At 33.5% G+C, this 8,151-nt stretch overlaps 1 pseudogene; it reads right to left on the bottom strand.

Annotated features, from left to right (window-relative positions):
• Positions 1-3,804: 3,804 nt before the first annotated feature.
• Positions 3,805-7,307, bottom strand: LOC144365455 (kit ligand pseudogene; annotated as a pseudogene).
• Positions 7,308-8,151: the final 844 nt, after the last annotated feature.

The following is an 8,151-nucleotide window of genomic DNA, read 5'->3' as shown; positions in this document are numbered from 1 at the left end:
CACACACACACACACACACACACACACACACTCATTACTAATTAATGCCGGAAATGCACATTGGAGCAAGCAAAGCCTCTTAAAAATTGGTGCTGAAAAAATTGGATATTCATATTCATAAAGTAGAATCTTTCTCAAACTGGATAAAAATACTACTCAATACTTAATATTCAATATGTATTAAGCACCTAAATGTAAGACCTGAAAGTCTAAAACTACTAGAATAAAACACAGGGCAAATAATTAGAAGTATTGGTACTAAAAATAATTGAATATGAACGCCAATGCAGAGGAAACCAAAGCAAAAATACTAAAAAAGACACATATAATTACATTAAATTAAAATAAGTTATGAATGTAAATATAAACAAACATATGAAGAAGAAACTAAAGGATGGAGCAAAATATTTGCCAACTATTCAACTTATAGATGACTTATATCTAGAATACATAAAGAACTAAATAAAAAATATCAGCCCCAAAACCTAAAAACGGGCAAGTAATCTGAAAAGATACTTCCCTAAAGAAAAAAATACAAAATTTAATAAATCTATGAAAAGTGCTCAATATCATTACCCATAAGGGAAATGTTAACCAAAACTATGATAACATATTCTCTTATACCAGATAGAATGGCTAATATTAAAAAAATAAATAAAGAAGTGCTGATGAGATTGTGGAGAAAAAGAAACTCCCTTATGCTATGGATGGGAAAGTGAATTATCATAAATATTAAGAAGAATTTTATAAAGTTGACTCAAAATCTAATAATAGATATTTCATATGATCAGTGATGCCACTACTGGATATACATGCAAAGAAAATAAAATCAGCATACCAAAGAAATAATTACACATCCAAAGTTACTGAGGTATCATTCACAATACCTAAGATATGGAATGAGCCTAGATGACCTTCAACAGATGAACTAAAGCGTAAATCGTGGAATATATTTATAAAGCTAAAACTGGATTAATGTAGAGTAGCGATTACTAGAGGTTAGGAAGGATACTATGGGGAAGGTTTAGATAAATAGATGTTCAATTTGATCAATGCACAGTGTATGCATTTGTTGAAATATCACATTGAACCTCTTTAATATGTCAAAAACAAAATAATTTTAAAAAATCTTTTAGTTTCTTTCCCCAGTATGAAATATTGTTTTGATTGAGACAGATATGATTGGTGAAAACCCAAATCAATAGCATAGAGTGAAAAAAGGTTAACAACATAACAATATATATGATTTCATTTATACCACACTGTGAATATTTGTATTTGAGAGAATAGAGACAGATTATGGATATACATGCTAAAATTAGTTGCATCTTTGCTAAGAATATTTAAATATATTCATAACTCTTATATGTAAACAGAGAACTGAAAGCATTTCATTTCACAAAACGAGGATAGTGAATAAGTTCAAATGCTGTCATTAAATGTATATCTGTTTCTATAAACAAAGCCAGACACAGAGAGAAAGATGAAGTAAAGGTTCTAAAAAATATGAGAATCTTAGAATTTCTCAATACACTCATATTTTGATGAACTTATAGAGAACAAGATATAAGACACAAAGCCTTTATAAGGTGGAGTTGATTTCCATATAAAACTGAATATGAAATCTGCATTTCCAAATTAAAGAGAAATCATTCAAGTTCTCAGGTATTAAAATGTACCATAAGAAATTAATACATTAAAATAAATTATAAAAAAATGAGAAAAATCTGTTTCTTGGACATAGATCTTGGTGGAAAAAATGGCTTTCAAGAATATTATAAATTGTAGAGGCAAAAGTTACATAGCTTTGTTGGTTGAAAATTCATAATATTTTTGTAGTAAGGGAAATCCCAAGCCCTTATTGTTAGTTATTTGTAGCTTCTGGCAAAAGCAAATAAAAGTTCCATTGGAAACAAATACCCTCTCAATCCATTAGGTCATGATTAACAGAATATTAACCATAATATAAGCTCATAATATTTATAGACATAATATGAAAGAAAACGATTACAGGTAAATTAGTGTCAGAAGTAAACAATATAATTAAATTTTAAAAACAGTATAGAAAAATAATAAAGTAAAATAAAAATAAAGAACAAGGGAACTATCATTGTAAAACAACAAAGCTAATTTGAAAAAGAATCAAAACACCATTACTGAAAGTGGAAAAAAATATACATTGAGTGGGTATATAAACATGGATATGTTTAATATAAAGCTATATACAGATGAATAAAGAGCTGATAAAATGAAAATGGGATATAGATCTGAATAATTTAAGTAGAATGCAACACAAGAATCAAAATAAACATTAGATGTTTTTAATCTAACAGCATAAAGAAAATATAATTAAATGTTAAAATTAACTTAAAAAAATTTGATGTTTGATCATACTTAGTCAGCTTCAGTGGAACCACTAACTATGTTCTGGAAAAAGTAGATCCCAATTTCATATCTGTGAAAACATCTGATTTTTCAGTTTAAATCACTGAATTTTAAGAATGCTTGCTATAACAAGTCCTTGGAAAATGTCAACTATTTTTAGTTGCAGGAAAAAAAAAAGTGGTTTTAGTAAGCTACTCATCTTTTCAGTCTAAAGCTATTATATTAAATTAGGTAAAATAAAGTCCTCCAAACTTTAATGACTTCTCTGACCTGCCATGGTAGCTACACTTACCTTTCTTCTCAAAGGTAAGTTTTGCTATATGATGTTTGAATTTATGGGATCCTACTACCTGCACTAAATTTAGGAAAGCTATTAGGAAAGTATTTCTATGTTCATTCCCAACCTGTAGACAAGAATAGTACAAAGATGCAGAAATATGTTACTTCTTGCCTCATCAATTCATTTCTCAAAATCTGTATAATTGAGGTATACTATATACCTCCTTATACTTCATTAGTAACATGTGAACAGATCCAAAATAATAAATATGCTTCATCATTCTCAATCCCATTAGCCTTAAGGATCTCCCTTCTATAATAAAACCAAGAAAGTTTTAATATCTGATCTTCAATGAAGGTAATCCTTAGGTCCAGATTTCTGTCTACCATCCAAGCTTAGAAGTGTTCTTAACTACTAAGGAAATACATTGAATTCACACTTTTTTGTTTATTTGCGTTGGTTAGTATTCTAATATAATTTTAGAAGGACTCATATTACATCCCTCTTAAACTATACTTGACACTCATATAATTATTTCCCATGAGGATTCCTCAGGTTTGTTATAATTTTGCAATTGTTGGCAGTGGTCGCTGTCTAGTGACAATTTATAACTTCCACTATGGATTTGGCTGTTATCTGAATCTGCTTATGTGTCCAGTAACAATGAGATTGAAGTGTGGTTCATGAAGGAATCATTGCCTTATAAATAAACAAACACAAGGAAGGCCATTATAGGTTCTTTATGCAAAGAACGCATTGCTAAACCACGTTATACATTTTAGAAAGGAAAACATTTGGATAGTATATCTGTATCATGATTTACATATAGTAAAAAAATCACAATTATTCATTGATTATTCAGTGATAGCAACTTACAACAAATGTATAGGACAGATTTGGATTTTTAAAAAAATCTATAAAATGTGTACTTGGGGAATTATAAATAAGATAAAAAGTAACTAATATTTTTTCTTTATCCTCACTAGCATTGTTTATTAATTTACACTTTTATTTTTTATGTTTTTTTATATTATTTAAGAATGATAATTGAAAAATCATCACTTTTTCGCCAAAAAATGTTCAATTTTTATTTTTTTTTTTTTTTTTTTTTTTTTTTTTTTTCAGTATAATTGAGAATCTGCAGACATATGAGATCATTTTAATTAAAAGACAATTTTGAAATATTACAAGAGAGAACTATTAGATACATGGCACCAATTTCAAAGGTGATTTCATGGTTTATCATCTCAGTGTAAGTTTTCCATAATTTATAATAAAGGATATTTGAACACATATGGGATAAAATAAGCAAAGATATATATATTTATATATCTACATATATGTAATTTTTAATCTCAAAGCAGATATGACATAGTTAATGTCCAAGCACCTAGCATCCAAAATAATGTTGAGCATTTTTCTATTATTCATGCGTTTTATTATACTTTAGTGTTTCAAAAATTGGCAATCCATGTAACTCTCAATGAACCAATACATTTAATAGACAGGATACACTCTTCCCTCTTTACCATGTCAGATTTCATAACCTGCTAAGTTTGTGCACTTAGCTCTATTGATTACTACCATGTCCTTCAGTGTTTTAAAATCCAACTACTAGCTTTGAGAACAAAACTAGATTTAAGGAAACTCTCAAGCTAGGAAATAGCATTTTCACATGCCCAAGGAAACTGAAACCACTGGATAAATAAATCAAGCTATTAGACTGAGAAGTATCAATCTTTTCCATCTATATACCACCTACACCTAAAACTCATGTTAACCTATGCTTATTTTCCTCAAAACAATCAATGCCACACACTGAGCTAGGTCCTTTCAGCAATTAAACTGATCTCTAATTTTATCACTAATCATTTGTACCACGGGTTATCTGAGGGCCTGAACAAGTGAATGCAGCTTCCCAATGCACTTGGATTGTATCTTGAAGAAATGGCCTGCACTTGAGGAAGCACAGCGCGTTGGACAAGAAAGGGACCCTAGAAATCAGCTGAGCTCTTTGGTATAAAAAAAGAGCAAAGGCCACGTACTGAAACTGGATGTAGATTAGCTGTGAAGACGAGCTAAAATCCAACTACACTAGAAATTCTTGGACCTTTGAAATCAAAGGAAAGCTAGCAGTTAATTTTTCATGCCCTTTTGTATAACTACATTGAAAATGGTCAGCTTATGGTTATAGTACATGGCACTGGTGTTATCACAAGGATTTAGAATGAAAAGCTTTGGATTCTTTTATGTATTTGTTCATGATCTGCTAGAAGAACCTTATCAAAGTAAAAACTCTAAGAAAAATCACTCTTTGACTTTAGTCAGAAGTTCTTTCAACTATTAAAAAATTGACCAGGAGAATTAACATAATGTCTTACAAATTCTGGCTTAAAAGTACAATTTACATATTGGGAATTCTGCCGATTTCACTCTTAACATGACAAACGCCATCACACATTTTAAATAGCAAACTGACATGCATAACTACATAAAGCTCTCTCTTTGTTTATTTTTAATCCATAAACCTTAATGAATATAGAGTGCCTGATCTTAAATAAATGGTTCCTTTAAACAGAGAATGGTGATTATACTATAAATAAAGTTTCCTGATTCCTTGCATTCTTGTAAAAGCCAAGTAACCTAGTTTTTCAATACCCATTTAGCATGTGGGTATGGTTTTCTAACCTTAGATGCTAAATATCATAATTTACTTTTTACTCTCTCCCATGGTGGAAATTGAAAACGGGACCTTTGTACATTCAGCATTTTCTCTCAAGTCCATTTACACGACTGTGTTGATAGTTTTAGAACATAAGCCTGTCATAGTATATTTTGCAAACACAATTTACATGCTATAGAATGGTCAAGAGAAAAGGCCGACTTCATGAGGGGTGCCAAAGATCCTCCTGGAACATTCTTCTGTTGGGCAGTGTTCGTAGATTCTTCCTGGGGCGATGCTGAGAGTCTTCCCTATGCCAAGGCATTACGGTTCTAATTCAGCACTGGCTCCCCAGCATCGACAGAACCAGCCAGCCACCATGTCCATGAATCTAGTGGGATAGGGGTGTGCATGTCTGTGTCAGAAGAGATCAGGACCAGACCCTTCTTTTTCATCAGGAACTACAAGACTGATAACACCTGTTCCAACCCCTCTGTTCCCACGGCTTCCCACACCTGACTGTAGCTGATACTACTGAGATTTTACTCTTTTTTTTTTTTTTAAGATAGTTTTCTAGATCCCTTTTTTTAAAAAAAAAAAAAATGTATTCCCCCTACTATCCCGGCTGACATCTACTTGCAGAGACCAGAACGACTACAGGCTTCAGGTGGTAACTGTAGAGTAAAGCTGTGTGGTTTCTCAGCATTTCTGGAGCCGCGAACATGGTGCCTGCAGACTGGGACACATGCTTTCTCGCCCATCATCACTTGCAAGTTCTGAATGAGACCCCAAGACCCCCAGGTCCTGAAATAGAGTCCTGTTCCATGCAAGTTCTTCTTTATAGATGATTAATGCAGTGCCAGTTTCACAGTAAAACACTCTGTTCCAATTTCTGAATCATCCATATAAAGTCATGGGTAGCAAGAACAGATAAAGATGAGGTCTGTCACTTCAGACAGAATAGGAATTTGTTTAAAGCTGCTTCATTAATGAAGCAAACATGAACTGTTACCAGCCAATGTATGAAGGTAACAGTGTTGATACAAGCCACAATTACACTTCTTGAAACTCTCTCTCTTTTTCTTGCAACATACTTATCTCATTATCCTCTTCGTTAATCTGTATATTTTCACCTGCCCTTGTAAGATTTGGTTGTCTCTTCTTCCAGTATAAGGCTCCAAAAGCAAAGCCAATTACAAGAGAAAAGAATGCTGGCAAAGCCATGGCTGCCCATTGCAGGCTGGGGTCTTCGATGGAATTTGCTGCTTTCCCTTTTTCAGGACTTAACGTTGAAGAAAGCACACAATCACTAGTTTCAGATGCCACCATAAAGTCCTTGAAAGCATCAATGGATCTATTAAAAATCCTAAAGAATTCTTCAGGAGTAAAGAGCCTGGGTTCTGGCCTCTTAGATGATTCTTTTACATTCTTAGGTGAGTTTTCTTCCACACACTCCACAAGGTCATCCACTATTTTCCCAAGTTTGTCTATGATAGAATAATTACTCAAGCCTTCAGAAATATTTGAAAACTTGTCCAGAAGATTAGTCAGGCTGACTGACAACTGTATTACCATCTCGTGTAACCAACAATGGCTAGGCAAAACGTCCATCCCGGTGACATAGTTGAGGGTTATCAGATAGTCTTTTGGAAGATTTGCCACCAATTTTGTGATGTCTTTTACATTATCAGTCACAGGATTCCCACAGATCCCTTTAGTTTTGACCAGAGGATTAAACAGGAGCAGTTGAAGATAAATGCAAGTGATAATCCAAGTTTGTGTCTTCTTCATAAGGAAAGGCAGCGCTGCGATCCAGCCCAGGCAGCGATGTGGCGACTCCGTTTAGCTGTTCTGGGGCTCCAGCATATTGCACGAGCAGCGGCGGCGGATAGTCCAAGCATTGGGCAGCCCGAGCGCAGCGCCCTCTCTACAGCCCGTGCTTCCCGCAGCGCTCCCGGTCCCAGCGCGAGGCGGCGAGTGAAGCCCCAAATGTTCAATTTTTAATGTGTTAATTTGTTACAAATTTATTTCCTTTGAAATAAATTATTTGTTAATTTAACTTTCTGGAGCCTAAAAGCAAAACTAGTAACATGGTGTCATCTTTCACAAGGTCTTCTAAACATGACTATGTTACATTATATTAATGATATCAAAATGGAGTTCAAATGAAAACCTCAGAAAAGTTGAAAAATGTTGTATTCATAAAATTGGAAATCATCTTTGAAGCCACAATCTTTAATCATCGATGTGCTAATTAGTATGTTTTAATTATACAAACACACACACACACACACACACACAGAAGTGGTCCTTTGATGTTTGTTATCATTTGGATCTGGAATACTCCCTCATAAGATCATGTGCTGCACAGTCCCCGGTGCAGCAAGATTCAGAGGTGGGACTTCTAGGCAATGATTGAATCATGAGGACTCTGACTTCATCACAAAATGGATTAATCCAGTAAAAACTGAATGGACCTAGGGTGGAGGTAGAGATAGTTGGAGAAAACAGGTCACTGGGTGCATGCCTTGGAAAGGTTTGTCTTCTCCCCAATGTATTTCTCTCTCTCTCTGCTTTCCATTGTATGAATAAAGCAGTTTTATTCCCCCTGCACATTTACCATAATATTTCCTCCTTGGAGCATACCAACAATAGACTGAATTTACTGAAACTGTGAAACAAATAAAATATTCCTCTTTTATGTTTTCTTGTCACAATAATGAGAAACTGATTACACAGTATACATGGTGTATTAGTTTCAGGAAACCCTAGAGATAACAAAATTCACAGATGTTCCAATTTCTTATATAAATTGGAATGCTAT

The sequence above is a fragment of the Ictidomys tridecemlineatus genome, chromosome 1 (assembly GCF_052094955.1).
Source record: "Ictidomys tridecemlineatus isolate mIctTri1 chromosome 1, mIctTri1.hap1, whole genome shotgun sequence".
NCBI classification, from domain to species: domain Eukaryota; kingdom Metazoa; phylum Chordata; class Mammalia; order Rodentia; family Sciuridae; genus Ictidomys; species Ictidomys tridecemlineatus.
This window is presented reverse-complemented; position numbering and strand designations above follow the sequence as displayed.